Consider the following 17852-nt stretch of genomic DNA (forward strand, 5'->3'; position numbering starts at 1 on the left):
AAAAAGGCCACCATCTTTTATAATTAAAAGAGTTAGCCTAAATATAGATGTTACCATCGACTGCTTAGTGTTGTTTGACAGTGGCAAATTTTTTCCTTTAGAGGTCTGTAAATGATGTGATGAGCAAGTATTCAATCTTCATTTGGTAGCTTTAGCTGCTTCTTGAAAAGGACTTTGGTTTGGTTTCGTTCTAAAAGCTCTTCTTCTTTCCTCCCATGGTTTCTTTCATGCTTGTTTTGTCTATTTTTAACTGCTGCACTGCAAAAACAAGTGATAATGATAAGGCTAATGATGAGCACCCATATTTTTTTGGAAGCTTTAAAATTGTTAAAGGATAATCAGCAAATAACATTATAAGAAACGTGTGACTGCAGTGTGATCTCATGCATGTTAATTTTTCACTGCAAGAGGAACCTGTGTCTCTGGCTTCATAGATCACCTTGAAGGATTGGGGCTTGCTTTTTGTAAGGAACTTGGTTTGCAACAATACATCACCTTCTTTTCTTTGCTCCTAGAGAGAATCTGCTGACAGCAGGGCTATGATAGAACAGGCCACATCCACCATTGACTTTTTCCTTTCAGTGTCACCTTGGGACATCATGTCTGGTTTCCAAGTGATGATAATTTTGTAACTGTGTTTTAGTACTTCACTTTTTTTGTCGCCTTGTGCAGCCTACTGGCTCTTCAGGGGCTAAGTTCATGTGTTGCACAAACTGGGTGCAGAAATGCTGTAGAAGAGGAAAAATCTCAGTCATTTTCATGCTGCCTTATTTTTATTTTTTTTCAAGTCAGGCTTTGTGAACACTTAGAAATTGTGCAAATTTTTATAGAATTGTAATCTGGTTTTGTAAACATCTGGATTTCTTGGCAAGGATGATAAAGCAGAAAAGGTGGAGAAAAGACAGACTTGAAGGATAAAAGGAGCCTTAACTAAAGGAAGCAGGTTAGCAATTATGTGTGCACTGCCAGTGTTCAAGATAGAATACTGCTCACACACAGAGCTCAGTTATCTGCAGAACAAAGGAGCAGCTTACGGAACTCCCAGTACAGAGAGACTCAGTAGTAATTTTCATGACCTCTTGTAATCTTGTAAAATTGTGAGGTATTCACAAATTCAATGCTTTGTTCGCTTACTGAAAATCTTTGGAGTTAAATTAATAAAACAAACTTGGGTAGCTATCAGTGAATACCTTTGTGAACTAAATCTTCCTTTTCAGGCCACTAGCATTGCCAGTTAAACTATCAAAAGCAGCTTTATTATTATTAAAATAATAATTTTTTTTGTGCAAATCTACTTGAAGAAATAAGTAATTCATGGTAAAAGATATGAAAATTGGAATCTGTCAAATGTGTATTTGTACATAACCTTTCCTTAAGTACTGAACTCTGTCTTTAATGTGTATTAGTTGCTAAATCAAGTCAGATGTCTGAGGCGAGAAATGGAAAGCTGATAGCAAATATTCATAGTGGAAGCTGATAACAGCCTTAATTAAGCTGCTGCTATCTTTCCATGATAAATTTAGAACTTCTCCATAAGTCATCTGACTTTAATGCTCTATTTGCATCCAGGAGTGTTTGATTTAGATCAGTGTCTCTGTTAAGAAATCTGCAGATGTCTCTTTGATAGCCCTAGCTGTCTCTCAAGAAGAGCCTGGGAGCTTTGTTTTCCTGTGTTGCAGGGTAGAGAATGAGGTGTACATTGACCTAAAGCTGACCTTCCAGCATTTAGCTTTTTCAAGGTTGGCATTCCCTGAGAAATACTTATTTCTTTAATGACTAATGCTTTCTCATACCATTTCTTGAACCCAGAATTCCTTAATCTTTTTGTTACTGTACTTGCTTAGTTCAAAGAAGCTTTACCATGAAAACTGGATAAAAGGATAATTTTAGAATAATTCTAGAAGCTTGGTGGCACAGCCCAAGACAGCTCTATTCATGTAGTGTTAATTGCAATTAAACAGAAAGGTTCTAAGATAACAAATGATGTGTTGAGCTTTTTGGGTAACAATTTAGTATCATGTCACCAGATTGTTTGGATGGATTTGTTGTCTTGCTGATTTTGCTTTCAGCAGTTGTACACATTGTAAATGCCTTAATCATCAACTGAACTGTCTGAGACACTTCTTTTTATTTTAATTCTTTTCAGAACAGGGAAGAATAACTTAATTTGAAAGTTAATACTTGTATTAGAATTTTTTGATCAAAAAATAAATTGTTTTTCCTGTCTAGAAATTCTGCCATTGTTTCTGAGCCAGACATTTTAACAGGATTCTTCTTTATAGTTAGAAAAAATCTTGGGAGAGTCTGGTGCTACTTCCTCACAGAGAGTGAATACACACTATTCAGAAATGGTAATTCTCACAGTTGTCTAAACCTGAGATAAAGTAGATCATTAAGTTGATGTAAATTATAAAAGTCATCTGCATGTTTGTCTAGAAGTCCAGTATTCATGTATTTTGTGTGAAAACAAACACAAAACAGGAGAGTTATTTCACCAGAACCTGAGAAGTGGTGTGAGAAAAAGGAGCTCTGCATGAGAGGTGTGGAGGATCTGATGCTTATGAGCACTTAGACCAGGCAACAGAAATCAAGTGTGTTCTGCTGTATTCCTGCTGCCTGCACTTGTATGTGCTAGCATTCTCTCCTAGCTCTTTTCTGCTTTTCACTTTCTCCTTTTTTTTTAACGTGGTATGTCTCTGGATGAATTTTTACAATTTATTAAAGAGGATTTTGAAATTTAATTTGAATTTAGTTATTTTCCTGCATGTGTGCACTTATACATCTCTGTTACTCTGTAGTGCTGCTAATTCAGCAGTATTTCATAGCTTCTGAGGTGTTAGGATTTCCTGGTGTCATACCTTGGGGACAGGAAGCAGAAACAGTCAAGAAATATGAGCCAATGTGCATAATTGTGACATGCTTGAAGTTGCTCTTCGGGCAATTGCCATTTGTGAGAACCTGATGGCTGAAGATAATATTGGTAGTTTTCTTATCTATCAGTCACTAAGATCGTGGCCAGTTGAGTGGAATTTGTACCTGCAGAAATAAATTTTTGAAATTACATCTCTGGATGGTTAGTATAGTTAGATAGTTATAAATTTTTACATATTTTTAAATAGTTTTATATATACATACAGTTAAATTGATTGATAGCACATGTAGTAAATTAGCTAATAATCTGTCACAAAAGTAGCTGAAAAATACTTTTCCAAAAAACTAAGAAGCTAATATTTACACTTCTGTACTCTATAATTATTCTGTTGTATTTTTCTGCTTGTGATCAGATTAGTTGTATTTTAAGGAAATTGAAACCAAAATTGTAGATGCCTCTCTGTGCAGGGCTATGTTACTCTGAGGTACCTGGAATGTTTCTGGACAAAATAAATATTCTGTGTGGGTAGTTCTGCATATCAGCAGGTGTGGGAGCATCAAGCTGGCGAGTGCAGATCCGGAACACATGTGGGGCTTACATTATCTGAAGAGATTCTCTGCTTTGTGATTAGAAAGGTGACATGTAAGAAACTCCTACAGATGAGTGGATATCAGTGTTGCTTTGTTGCCTCACTCCCCTCAGTTTACATACTGCCCTCTTTGCTGCAGTATTTGCAGAACACTTCATTGTAGTAGCTGTGTTTCCAAAGTGCTGCTGAGTACAGAAACAGATGGCAGCTCAGTCATTTATCCATCTTGCACTATTTATTTCTATTATTTCTCTGGAAACAAATGAATTGATGTTAAGCTGTTGCTTCCTATCTCCTGCTTTTCCTGTTTGCTCACTTTTTTTTTTTTTTCCATTTTTCAAGAGGAGAAGATAGATAGAAATCATCTCTGGTTTCTGTTGATGGTTTTCTTTTGTTCATCTAGTCACAAATATTTTAGTGCTGTAATGAGAGGTCTTTGAAATGCTGTGGAAGGTGATGTACCAAAAGACTAAAAATTAACTAAGACAAATTAGTTTCTTCTGTTTCTAGAAGCACACATGTCAAGATGATGATAAGAGTATGTCTCCAATACAAATTAGGGTTGAAGATTTGTGTGGGTTTTCTGGGTGCATAGGGAGACACCACCAGTCCAACTTCCTTCCGTTTTGTGTCCTTTTGGACAGTGTGGGCTTTTAAAGACTTCTGGTGACTCCTCATGTGAAATAAACAGCTACTTTCCTCTCCAGCAGAAACAGTGCCTGGTGGATTTGGCACTGCTTGGAGAACTCTGCTTGCAAAGGTAACTATCAGTAATTCATTGCCTACATGCAAGGTTGTATCAAGTTAGGTCTTGTATGGTGACCTCAAACTCCACTGAATCTTTTTTATTTGTTTGTTTTTATGAGATCATGGAAAAGACTGTAGGGTTTTTTTGTACTTAGTTGTGGATCCTTTAGAATATAGCAGAATAAAATAATTTTGACAGAATCAATTGACAGTCTGTTAAAAGGGAAGGCTTCTCTCTTCAGAAGACACTTATTTGAAGTGCTAGACCATCATTCTGTGTGGACACATTTAATTGCGTATATTTCAATTACTGCTGGTGGGCTGGAGTTATAAACTAAATAAAACCAGGGTGGTGAGCATGCACTGACCATGGCTGTCATTTCACTAAAGAAAAATATGTAAGGTTAGAGTAGATCCCATTGCCTTAGAGCTGAGGGAGAGGGGTTAAAAAAAAGTTAACAACCCCAAGGCTGAGCTGAAGTTTGTGTTGCAAGACCTATAAGGTAATCAGTACTGCAAAGACTTGAGCTAGAGTTGTGTGTCTTCTGTTGGAGGACTCTACTTTCTTTAAGGAATAATATCAGCTATGTGGGTGGACTTAATTTGTATGGATTGTTAAGTGTGGAGAAGATGGTGGGGAAGAGAGACCATTAAAATTGGTTCCTGCCCTTACCTCTCAGTGTGCATGATGGTCTCACATTCCCCTGATACAAGTTTGTGGAAAAGGTAGAGTGAGTGGGAGAGCCAGGAACAGCATTGATCCATCAGTTTCAATAGTCTCTGCAATCTTCTGGGTATCCCTGATTTCAGCCAGCACACTGCCTTACATTGATGCTTCCTGCAGTTTGGAGTGCTCAGCTGGTGGTGCTGCAGAGGAAGGCAGAGCTGACAATTAGCTTGGCTGTTACTCAAATGGCTGCATGGTGCTCCAGTTCCCAGACAGACACAGAAATCTGGGGTAAGGAGAACACATTTTCTGAAAGGTGGCTGCGTATTTCGTTTGGGTGTTGCAAACAGTGTGAATTTCACCATGGGTTTATGTGAATGGGACTACATTTTATTTCTTTTTTCACTGTCTTTCTTCAAACCGAAGTCCTGATCTGGAAAAGGAAAGGGCACAAGGCTGGCTGGTTTCCCATAGCACAGTGGTGAGGAAGAGGATGGTACTGTGTGACTTGTGTAGGCCTCTGGGATTCTTTCTTGGATCGACTATGCAAAGAACTGTGAATCCCAGAATAATATTACTCATAAATTGCCCTACATTAATTTCAATTCTGTGTAGCACATGTAAATGAAAATCTTGGAAACACGTTTGCTAAATCATGTGGTAAATGGTCTTGTTGATGACTGCAGAGTTGCTCTGGGGTTGGAGCTATTAAGCCCTTATTATGGGAATCCAACAGGGCAAATTAAGAGAAACCTGTGTGTGTGCTTGTTATTTTAGGACTTTTATGCTTTCTTCTGAGAGACCTCATGTATGACCCCATGACCTAAAAAGACTTGATATCTTTTAGTCAGAGGTTAAGTTTTCAAATCTCAGTTACTGATCTATCAACAATAGAAACAATCACCTTAAGGGAGGGTTTAGTGTTGTTATTCTTTAATGCTAAAAAGCTTAATATTGCTTTTAGTAATACCTGTAAAATAGCTTTTTAATGTTCTGCCTAGTTGTATGTGGTGTTTTCACTTATAACTGTGTGTTTTTGTAAATTGGGGGGGATAATTTATGGTTTTCATTGTAAGTAGCTGCCCAGTGGGTTTCTTGTTTGTTTGTAACACTATTGTAAGCATTCTTTAATTTGGGAGTGTTCAGATGCTATCCATGAGTATTCCTTGGAAATTCTATTCCAAGTACGCAAAACCATTGTGCATGGTAGAATTTGCCACTATAATAAATTCTATCATAAAAGAACTAATGCATGATATTTTTTTGCAAGCTTTAACTTTTACATTTCAAGGCTTAAATGTGCAATCCATTGAAAACAAGTATTGCTCCTGTTTATAATGCTTGCTGGATATCTCCCCAGAGGCAGGATTTTAGAGATTTAACAATTTTTAATACCAGTATATGAATGTATCCTTTTACATAAATTTCAATTTCACTTTGGATCAGGTGAATCATCTCTCTCACTATTTCTTTTTCTAACTTTACCCAGCATTCTCTGGAATATTACCTATCTGAAAAACTGTCATAGTCTTCTAGTGCCATTTTTGCCAGGATCATAAGTGTTTTCAGTAATATTCGTGAGCAGCATTACTGACAGAGCTTGAGTTCCAGCTGAATCAGTTTAGTCTTTTGATGGCATAATTATTTTGCCAGCCGTCGCTCTTGTAGCAGTGGAACTCCCCTTTGAGGAAAAATGAGGTCATTCATCTTTTGTAAGATTCATACATGAGCTTTATCACTATAGTAATAAAATTCATTGCTTGGTCGGTAACCACAAAGGACTCATAGGAATGAAAATTGTAACCATGCTTACATGCATTGCCATGTGCACAGTTAGGTTGCTGTTAGAATAAGGACTTCATAATGCACCTGTAAATAAAGAGGGAGTGTGTGCTTTGGATTAATTTATGGAATGTTGGACAGTTTGAACAAAATCGTAAAAATACCTGAAACAATACTCTGTCCTTCCTGCATTATCTCAGATTTCATTGGTAAGCTTGATAAACCTTTTTTTTCTACTTATTGTATGTATTTACAGCTAATATTCTAGGACCCTGTGTTGTCTTTAAATGGCATTTTCCCACCATCCTTGCCAGTTTGTTTATAAGGCTGTTATCTGCAATTTGCACCGGCAGTGCTTTGACGTCTTCTCTGTAAACTATATTCTACCTATATATATATTCACTAGTGCTCACTTTTTTTTTAAATTTTCATCTTTGTATTTAATTTGAAATATTATTAAAATTATCCAAAATTATTCTTACCTATGGTTACAGAGAGATTTAATAATTACAACATGTAGTATAGGGTCTGACTGACTGCATTGCCATTAAGGAATGATTTTCATTCAGTGATATTTTGGGAAGTTTCTAACCCTGTGAATGAATATGTTGGGCTGGGGACTGTGGTAGCTTTGCTTTGGTGCTTCTGCTTGCCTTGCTACTGTGAATAATTGTCATCAAGTGCAGGGGAGATCTGTAGGGGTCGGGCAGTGGTGCTGCTTTACCTGCAGCTGCCAGCCTGCCCACACTTGTCTGCTGCACAAAGCACAACGTCCTCATGGCTTGCAAATCACACTGCCTGTAAAGCCTGACAGTGCAGAAGGGTGAAAAGAATAACTGAAGTCTAAAAAAAAGGTGTGTTTAGGCTTTTTTGTCCGTGGTGCCAAGCACTTTCAGTTTGTATTTAAGGAAAAGGGTGCATAGCATTTTGGAGGTGGCATGCAACAGCATGCAAGGATGCCTGGTAACAGCAGTATGGAAATTTCCATTCCAGAGGACTCCTGAAAGGAATTTCAAAGGCAGCAATAGAAAGGATGAGTGAATGGGCTGGAGCAGAAAAAAATTCCTTTGTTGTGTGAGTACATAAAAAGTACTTTTTAAATGAAGATTGTTAATGAATCCATTCTTGTTAATGTATCACACTGAGGTTCTGCTAGGCTCATCTTTTTTTAAAAAATCAAGGCAGTTGAACACATGCATCTAATGTGCATTGAATGCTAAAGCAAATTCAAGTCATTACCTGCTCTTCTTAATGAAGAAAGTGCCGGTGGTGGGAAGCGTAACACAGACAATGCTTTTAATGAAATTAAGTTTGCACATGGTCCCAAGCATACTAATATCTCTAGGTGATACCCATCTCCTTAATTCCAAGATTTCTATTATTTTAAGAGCTATAAGTATCTAAAGAGAAACCATAAAATTGATTTTGTGCACCTTAATTTTTAACTGTTTGTTTTCCATCTCTTTCCCTCTTGGATAGAAGCTGATTTTTCAGGAACTTGTTACTCTTATAAGTGGATCTTCTGCTAAGGTTTTTAAAGCATCCCTGAGATCCTAATAAGAAATGCAAAAAGAAGAAAGCTTATATTCCTGCAGACTACAGCTGCAGTGTATTTCAGAATATTGTGTAACAAATCACTGCAAGCTATTCTGTACAAAAGATGAAACTGGATAAAATACCATATGGTGCTGCACAGTACTTCAAAGAATTATTTCAATATTATGAATGGGCTAAAATATCACATGCAGATTTATTCAGTCTAATTGGGACTTCACAGTTGTACTGTTGTAAAGAAGAATATCTGTGCAAGCTAAGTTGTGGGCAGGGGAGGTGGAATCAGACTATAGTACTATTGTATATGGGAATTAACTTTTCCTAAAATGCATAACAAACATGATCATCTAGCATGCTGTTAGCAGCAGCACAGTAGGTTTTATGGTACTTTTGTAATTTGGATACTCTGATTAGAGTCTAATTGGATTCCTGGGCAACATTCGTAAGTTGTGTAAAGACTATTTGAAATAATGGGATTGACATTAACCTTTTAAAGTTTCTTTAAAAAAAATCTGTTTGAAAAGATTAAAAAATAAGCTGCAGAAGAAGCTTAGAGATTTCAGGAAAAATTCTCTTGTGTCATAGACTATAGGCATTCATTCTGATTGGCTCTGTAATGGATAAAATAAATTTGTTTGGGTTTTTTTTTCCTGGCCTCCAACTACTTGTAGTTGGAGGCCAGGAAAAAAACATCCAATAAAAAACATCCAGTTCAACTTGAAAAAAACAGCTGGCTTGAAATTTGGCCAAAAAATTGTCATTTAGGAGTTCAATAAATACAGAAAAACTAAAACTCAGGGAGGCACAGTATATTCAATGATTTTGTGTTTCAGGGAGGAGATGCTGATATAGATGCACCGAGTACTTCTGCTTTTGGAAAAATACAAAAGGTGTGTTTATCTTTTTTAACTATAACTCACATTTGTGAGGTTGGTGTTCTGTTGTTGTCTAAGCAAAAGTAAGGCAGGGGTTTTTTTTCTGTTTTACTGTTTTTTTGTGTCCTTGCCTGTGCTTATATAAAACAAATCAAGGCTGGTTCAGAATGCTGTGCAGAGCAAATATTAACCTTAAGCTCCTCTTATTTCCTTGAGTATTGTTACTTCTTTCTGAAACTCTGCACCTTGCAATCATTAAAATGCCAATGCAAAAGAGGAATTCTATGGACATGGCAAAGGGGATGGGCAGAAGTAGTGGAAACTTTGATTTAAATTGTTACAAAATTGATAAACTTGATTAGACTCTGTGATACTCGTAAGTCTCATCAGAGTGTGGCTGACAGGATGCTGTGAGGTCTCAGGTAATCTCATGTCTTCTGCACATTGATGCTGTTTGCTGTGAGGCTGTGGAAAATGGATAAATGTTAGGCTGAAAACACCACAGGAAATAAAATCCACAAATGATGGGGTGCAAAAATTTTACCTGGCATAGGGCTTATAATGATGTCAATGTTTGCCTTTTTAAAAATTATTATTAAAAGGAGCATCTTTTACAAAGGAATAGCTGCTGGCTAAACTGATTTTTCACATTTGAACTCAGATGCAGTTAATCATCTTTCAATAGGTTTAGAAGACATTTGTGAGTCTGATCTACATGTCATCATACAAAGTGAACTAAGAATTCTAATGGGAGCAGTATTTCCCAAAGCACTGGGAAATACCTGGAGAAAGGAGAAATTTGTTCAATACAGCCTCAGGGGAGCTGAGAAAGTCCCTTAGGACAAGAAAAAGCTATTAAGCAGTTAAGAGAAGCTGGGATATGCAAAATAGCTTTGGCTTGAGCAGTTTGTTCTTGCTATTGAGGAAACTGAGGCAGGGAGATGAGTGTGCTTTTACAGTTTTGTTTGCATGTGCATACATTTGTTTTAATGTGATCTGAAATAAAAACCCTAATCTGGAATCACTGTGGTTTGGTGCTATCCTTTTCACTCCTTTTCCTGGTGGTATGACTGAATAAACTAGAATGCCTTCAAGTTCTGGAGCCCTGTGAGAAGCACTGCACACACAGTGAACAGGATTTTATGAGGTCAGGCTGTTACTAGGAGGCTTAATCATCTCTACAGCAATGCCTAATTTATGGGAAGAATAGGGATGTTTGCCACTGCAGACCAGGAGAGGGACTCTGCCAAAGTCTCTTCAGAGCCTTGAGCTCCTGGGACCTGCAGTTCTTTCTTGGCACCACTGTGAAAATAGTGCATCTCTATTAGTTCAGTGAAAGATATTCCATCTGACTTTTGACCAATAATCACCTTTTCAGGGTAGTATATAATTTTTTTCTTTTTTTTTTCCTTGTTTGGGAAACTCATAATTCAGGTCATGAATGTATATTTTGTAGTTCTATCAGCTCTTGTTAGTGTCTCATTAAAGGGTTCTCCAGTGTGTGGTATGATAAATTGGGGAATAATTACAGTTGCAGGGGTATTCTTCAGGTCATCTAGTTCAGCCTCTTGCTCAAAGCAGAGCTTCCTTCAAAGTGGAGTCAGGTGGTTGAGGGTGTTGTTAAGTCAAACTCAGAAATTCCCCAAGGATGAAGCTTTCACAGCCTCTCTTGGCAGGCAGTTCCAGCCCTTAACCATCCTCATTACGAAGCTGTGGGGATGCAGGCTTGGGTGTCTCATTTTTTACTTCTGGGTAAGATGCAGATTAATTCAACACACCAAGTTTGTTTTTGATCTAGAGCTTTTAAACTGATGCACTCTAAGAATAGTGAATTGCTTTTAAATCATTGTTAGGATTTTACTTGTTGGCATCTGTTTTGATATATTGGAGCTGCAAGAGAGTGTTTTGTAACTCATGATATGTTGAGTTCTGTTACCTTATAACATAGTTGACATACATTTACGGTTTTTTTCTCCTCTTTGTAATCGGAGTCTGCATTCTTGGCTGAGATGAGGAGCTTGCATCTCTCTGGTTTTTGCACCTATCTCTATAAAGAGCTATTATTTTCAGCTGTCTTCAGAAAAAAAAGAAACCAACTGTTGTAATGCGTGCATCAAGCTGCATAGCTCGAGGATTGTATTATTCATAAGAGAATATATACTCTATAGAATATAGGGTCTGAAAGTAGTTGATAATCTAGTTAAAACATGAAATTGCTGTTATGTGTGTTCTTGAAGGGAAAATAAAAGTGGGAAGGTATAGGGTTTTTCTCATGTAACTCTCTAGCTAATCAGGAGCTTCTAAAATAACATAGGTCATTGAAGATAAAGTTATCCAAAAGGTTATATCACTTTTCATGTCTCTGAAAATTATTTTTCTTTCTGTATGAACACTACTATCTCTTGAAGAAAGGGACTTGACTGCAGTGCTAATGAAGTGTAAAGAACTAAAGCTGTCACTGCTGCAAATGGTATTTTCAGGAACAAGAAGTTAGTTTACTTGATACCTCATAGCAAATGTCTTCAAAAGCCTAAGGTGCTGTCTGTGTGAGTTACGAGGAAAGTGTTGGGAGAGGAGGTGTTTATGTAGTCTGTCTGGTATGTCTTTTCCAAAATATATCTGTGGGTACGTACTTTGGGAACATTTTAAAGTAAAACCAATGTGTTTAGTATACTTCCCTTACTAAGGGGAACTTGCAACTGGTCAATCACACCAGTCATTCCAAACACGTGTCAGAAAAACCCACCCGTGTACTGTGCTCTGCAAGTTTTGACCAACTAACTGAGAAACTGTTTTTAAAATATTGTAAGAAATATTCTAACATTACTGTTACTAATTTTATATATTCTTAGAGAAAACTTTGTGGTGTATTTTTCCAAGGCTTCTTTTTTTTAATATCTTTTAATATGTGTTTGTACTAGTAGTAGAAATTAAGTCTTCTCTGTAATATAAACCTGGAAGTTGGAATGGATTGTGATGTAGTGAAATATGACCACACTTCTGTTCACCTAAGGTTAACCTGGTGGGTCACTGGATCACCATTGCAGGGGACAAAGGAAACAACAGCTATGTACCTGGTATACTTAGATTTTTTTGTTGTTCTCTGATCCTGTTAAAAGCCACTTGAACTCAAAGTGCTTGAACTGAATTGCCAAGCATGGACTTTGCCTTAGAAAATGGGAGCACGGCCCCTGAGTTTTGGTAATCTCTTGTCAAGAGAAAAGGGTTAAGACCCTATTAGGTAGGAATCAGGCATTTGGACTTTTGAGAATCCCTGGATACACCCTTCTGATAACTGCAGGACCCTGTGTGTTTGTAACAGTCGTGCTGCTAATCATATATTGATTCTTATTTTTTTGTCAAGTAAGTGAGTATCTATCTGTTCCTACATAGTGTTAAAGGGAAATCTAGTGCATGAAGAACTCCAACCAGCTATGTGTGTCCAGGCTGAGAAAGGTGGAGTGTGGGTTGTTAACAAAACCAGTTGATGATTTAAAGATTTAGCTGTATGAAAAAAAATTCCTTTAGATAGTCCTAGTAAGTACACTATTACCTAACTTTTACGAAATACTTAATTGAATCTGAAATGCTGAATAGAAATCCTTTTTTCCTGATAATATAGTATTATTTGTATCTTAAAGGATATGCAAGTAAATCCTCAATTTATGCATAGTTTTGGTTTTATAATGATGTTTCTTGAAAATATGAATAGGTGTGCTGATCTTGCATCCAAGACTTCAATATTCATCTTCCTTATTTAGTCATCTAAAGCTAGGGAAGATACCTTACACTTGTGTTCACAGTCGTTTGTTATTGGTCATTAAAATGCTGCATAGTCATTGGTTATAGGGTTAAAATCTTGTTTGGTCATTTGTTCTGGAGAGTTAAAATATTGGCTGCAATGTAAGAAATTGAACTCCACTTGGAATATTAATATCTCCCCTAACTGATGTCTCAAATGAGAGCATTGTCACTTAAAAGTAGTGCACTGCTTTAGCAATCTACTTATCATGAACTCATATCCACAATAGAATTGCATACAATGGATAATGTCAGAAATTTGGGTGGGGAATTAATAGCTGTAATTTACTTTCTGGTTATGCTGCCTTTTCTTAGAAAATACATGTGCTTTGAAATTTATTGCAGATACACATTCTCAATCGGCAATTAAGTTATGTTTTCTTTTTGTGTGTAAAAAGTAATAAATTTAGTGGAGATTCACTTGGCAGTGTGGGAGGGAGAAAGCAGAGGTCTACTTCTACATTTACTTCACCTTACCCCATCTCCTTGCCACCTGCTCTTCAGCCATGGCATTGAGAGCTTGCCCTCCAGTTTGCTGCTGTGACTTCTCCATAGCTCCAGGCCTGCACATCACATCCCACTTTCCATCTCTTCAGCCAAATACCTCTGTTTCTTTGTCTTCAAAATATCTTAGGGCTTAACAGTACAATAAGTCAATCCCTGGAGTATCCAGTATCCCGGTACAAGATCAAAATACAATTCTGAGTTGATAGCAATTCACTCCTTTGGGTTTCTTCTTTTTTACTTCCCAGAAGCACTTTTATGTTGACATGTGTGTCTCTTATTCATGCCATTCTGACATGGTGCAGGACAGGCTGGTCTTGCTTGCACTTGCCTAAGCTCACTCTGGCCAGTTTGGCAGTTGTAGCAGTCATTTTTGTTGAAGTCAAGTTTGTACCATTAGGCAATAGAGCAGTGCTCCTCTCTGCTGCCACTGTTCAGAGAATCATTGCCTTGTTAGCCTAGTAAACATTTTTAGTTTGAGTGCTGGCAGCTTATCATGTCAACTATTGACAGAGGTAAATTTCCCTCTATATTAATGCAGCAGGAAAATTGCCAAGCAGGCATTTTTCTGCATTTTTTTTTACAGAAACCAGCAATGGCTACAAACTGAGCCTTTTGGGTGTGAGTCTGTGGAGTTGGTCTTAGAATTTTTGAAGTAATCAGAAGTTAGGAATTCTAAAAACAAATACCTAGATAGACTTAATAAGAGGTATTGTAACAAATTTAAAAATACTTTTTTCTCTAAAAGTATAGAATTGATGCCAGCAAACTGTTTTATGACTTTACTGTACATGATAATGGTTAACCTAAGTCAGCTTCTCTGGTTGAAGATATCCATTGTATGTTCTTCTCTTGGGACATTCCCTTTTCCTTATGTATTAGAAGGGTGACAGAGGCATGTGGCTTTACTGCTTAGGGAAAGAGCCTATTTTAAAATTTGCCAAGGTGATTTGAATTGGCATAGTCCAGAAGGTTTGGTTTGTCATTGGGGTGTTGGCTTTTTTGGTTTGTGGTTTTTTTGTTTCATTTTTGTTTTTTCATTTCCCCCCTTGCCTTTCCCCCCCACACTTATATTTATCTCTTTGTGCCTGTGTCTAATTGAAAAATATTGTGCAATCATTTACTGAAGTCTTCCATTTCTGTGACTCACTAAATTTCCTTATTTGTATCATATACTATATGACATAATTACAGAATTGATCCAGGAAAAAAAAGAAAATGCCTTCGCTTTTGGAGACTTCCTTTGAATTTTCAGTCACTGATGTAAAGGTTGGCAATAGTGGTCAAGTTGAATAGACTTGGAGGGTACCTCTAAGAAATGAAACCTCTCCTAGTCTAAAAACCACCTTAAAATCACTATCTTATTTCTGTTATTTATGTATTCATTTTTTGACAGCATTAATTTTAAAATTTCATAAATCTAATATACATTTAGATATCAAAATCAAATACAATAGACACACAAAGTTTAGGAAGTGAGAAAATGAGAGACTGATGCTGGCAGGTACAATCTTGCTACTGTTTTCCTGTGGTATCAGTCATGGACTCTGTAGCAAACATGTAATAAAGATTGCATCAAAATACATGAAACTTACATAAACTGAGAAACATTCTTTATTAATATTTAGCTTTAAATGGAAAGTCTCACTTGCCATTATACACATTTTATTCCATAATTTTTTAATGGTCACCTTGCAGCATGGATAATGTAGTTTTTAAATGTGGGTTTTGGACTCTTAATTCCTCTTCGTTACAGGACAGTCTGCCATACAAACTGCAGAAATATTTAGCAAACACCTGGAAAAGGATGACAAGTTTAGATTCAGGAGACAGATGTGTTTGAGAGACCTGGTTGAGTCTGCTCCTTGTTTCAGTAGTTTGGATGACCTCTGTTACTTGAAGGGCTCCAAAACTGGATTGGCAGCACCATGTGCCAGACTGAGTGGCTATTGCCTCAAAGAAAAACCTGGTTGCTGCAGGTGTTTACCCAAGATGCAAAGAAGGCTGCTCTTTCAAGTGGTGCAGACTTCATACTTGTGTTTTAAAAAGCATCATCTCTCTCCTGTCCCTGCAGCTGTGTTATTACACTGTTAATTGATTTGGGATCCTGGATTGGATCTTTAAGGTGTACTGATAGTGTTTGTGGAATATGACAGAATTTTACTGACCAAGGCATGAAAAAAAATCAAGGTTTCTGACAGGTTACATGGAAATTAGCTCTGAAACAGCTGATCTGAAGAAAGAAAAGATATTTCTGTAGCTTGAGAGACTTATCCATGCAGAGTTTCAAAGTCAATCTTAGCCCAGTGGATCTATCTTTAAGAAGTTGCCATTTTAATTGACTGTGACACATGGTAGGCCACCAGCACCCCAGTTATTCCCCTGGTGTGCTGTTCCCCTTGGTTCTGTCACTGCAGGAGCAGATTCTAGCCCTCAAGCTGGCAGAGGATCACCTTCAAGAACAAATGGGAGTCATGTACAGCTGAAATAATGGCTTCTGTGTCATTTACACTATTACCTTTGGTTCTGACATGTACCTGGTGGGAAAAAGAATATGCTTAAGTAGTGCCATAAAATATTTGGTTTTCTGCCATAAATTAAAAATAGTTAATAGGGAATAAGTGTCTTAGCTCTAGCCAACTGAACCACTTGTTGCTATTGGTCTGATGGTGTAATAACTCTGGCAAGTTCTGTGAGCTGGTAAAAACAGTGAATGTCTCTTTATGTGAAGACTTTTCAGTTTATTGAGAAATTTCTAGGAACAAGATCAAGTTCCATTGTTTAAACATATTTTAGTAGTACATATCACTGAAAAAACTTTCAGTATGATTTTTTAGTCTCGCTGCAGAGTTTCTTACTAATGTGTTTGCTTTCTAATGGATAGTTTTGGTTGGAAATCTGTGGGAAAAAAAAGCACTATTACTCTGACTTAAGCATTTTAGAACAGCTATTTCTACCTTTAAAAGAGGTAATTTGAGAAAACTGTAACTTTTCTAGTGTTCTTTCTCATGGAAATATGTTTAAAGATAAGTGTCAAGAGTAACTAGAATATGATGCAGAAAGAAATAATCTGAGAACTGAGAATTCTGTTCTTTCTTGGCAGCACCTAACCCAGTCTGACCAAGAACAAGACTTCTCTGACCATCTAAGCCAGTCTGACCAAGAGCAAGACTACTCCCATAGCCATTGCTGTTAAACTGTTCAGGCCCTTGACAGCTGGATCATTTACTGACCCTTCTCTTCATGTGATTTCTTCTGGGATCAAACACAGCAGTGCCATGCTGAGCATTTCCCAAATGCAGGAGGACTGAACAAGAGACAGGCTTATCTTAGATTGACGACTAGATTGATGGTAAGCAGCACAGAAGGTTCAAGCCTCATGCTAGCATAAAATCATTTGACAGATAGAAATATTTGCTTATGAATTGAAAGAGTAGGTAATAATAGTGGTTTTTTATGATTACATTACATGATATTTTGTGATTACATAGACTAATAGCTAGCAGATGGCAGAGTATACATTTTACTTGTTTACCAAGTTGATGGATGGCCGTGATTGAAAAACATTTTTTCCTTGTTGCATTACTCTAAAAGCTTGTAGTGGACAGGCAATTTACAATATGAGTCAACAATAATTTGTATCTGCTCTGGATTTTGGGGGGCATCAGTTATTCTCTTTATTTTATTTGACTTCTCTCAATATTTTCTTCTTAGAGGAACAGGGTAAAAATGAAATCTACTTTGAAAGCCAGGTCTTTAAAGGGATGCATGTGTGCTTACAGTCTTCATGTACAAATAGTGTCTATTTGTATGAAGAATAAATGGTGGGAGGTTTTCTCCACTGTTCTATTTCAATGTTTATCATATTACTTGGACATTTTGATGAAGAGAGATATGCTCTGTCTTTTGTTTAGGCACCTCAGCACAAATCTACATTGCTATATTGCATGCTACCAAGAAAGTTAAAACTATCCAGTCACAATAATCATTGCAGTGGTTTTCATCCCTTCTTTTTAATTGGTATTGACTTACTCATATTATCTATGTGTATGTTTTAGATGTATCTCCTCTTCAAGTGTTGTTTGTTTGGTTTTCTTTCTTAGGTGCAATGACTTGGGAATACTCCATAGCTGTGCAGTTGTTTCATGAGTAGCAGACCTAAAACCTGACTTTCTTTCTAGGTTCACTGCCTATGTATTTTAGTCCCCACCGTTAGGTGCTCTGGCTCCCTGCCATGTTCCTCAAATGTACCATTCATTTTAGTCTCTTTCAATGGTGTTTGTGTGTGTTAGGGATGTCATGCTTGTGGTTTCAACAAATAGAACATGAATTTTGGTCAGTAGTAGAGTGACTTTTCTTCAAGGGAAGAGGGGCAAAGCTGTGGTTGCTCTTCCTTAAAGAATCATTGTTGGGTCCTATTGTTTCTGTTAGGTTTCTGTTTTCTGTGAAATTCATATCTGA

At 37.0% G+C, this 17852-nt stretch overlaps 1 protein-coding gene across 30 annotated transcripts in view; it reads left to right on the forward strand.

Moving 5' to 3' along the window:
* TENM3 (teneurin transmembrane protein 3) overlaps positions 1–17852 on the forward strand; it is a 1291791-nt gene that overhangs the window by 925155 nt on the left and 348784 nt on the right. For 23 of the 30 annotated variants that reach the window (XM_077177351.1, XM_077177368.1, XM_077177366.1 and 20 more), the window contains one exon: positions 16495–16743. The exons of the other annotated variants lie outside the window; for them this stretch is intronic. The gene's annotated coding sequence lies outside the window, so the exon portion shown is untranslated. The remainder of the gene's footprint in view (positions 1–16494; positions 16744–17852) is intronic. 30 annotated transcript variants of the gene reach the window in all.

This window comes from Agelaius phoeniceus, chromosome 4, assembly GCF_051311805.1.
Source record: "Agelaius phoeniceus isolate bAgePho1 chromosome 4, bAgePho1.hap1, whole genome shotgun sequence".
In the NCBI taxonomy this organism is placed as follows: Eukaryota; Metazoa; Chordata; class Aves; order Passeriformes; family Icteridae; genus Agelaius; species Agelaius phoeniceus.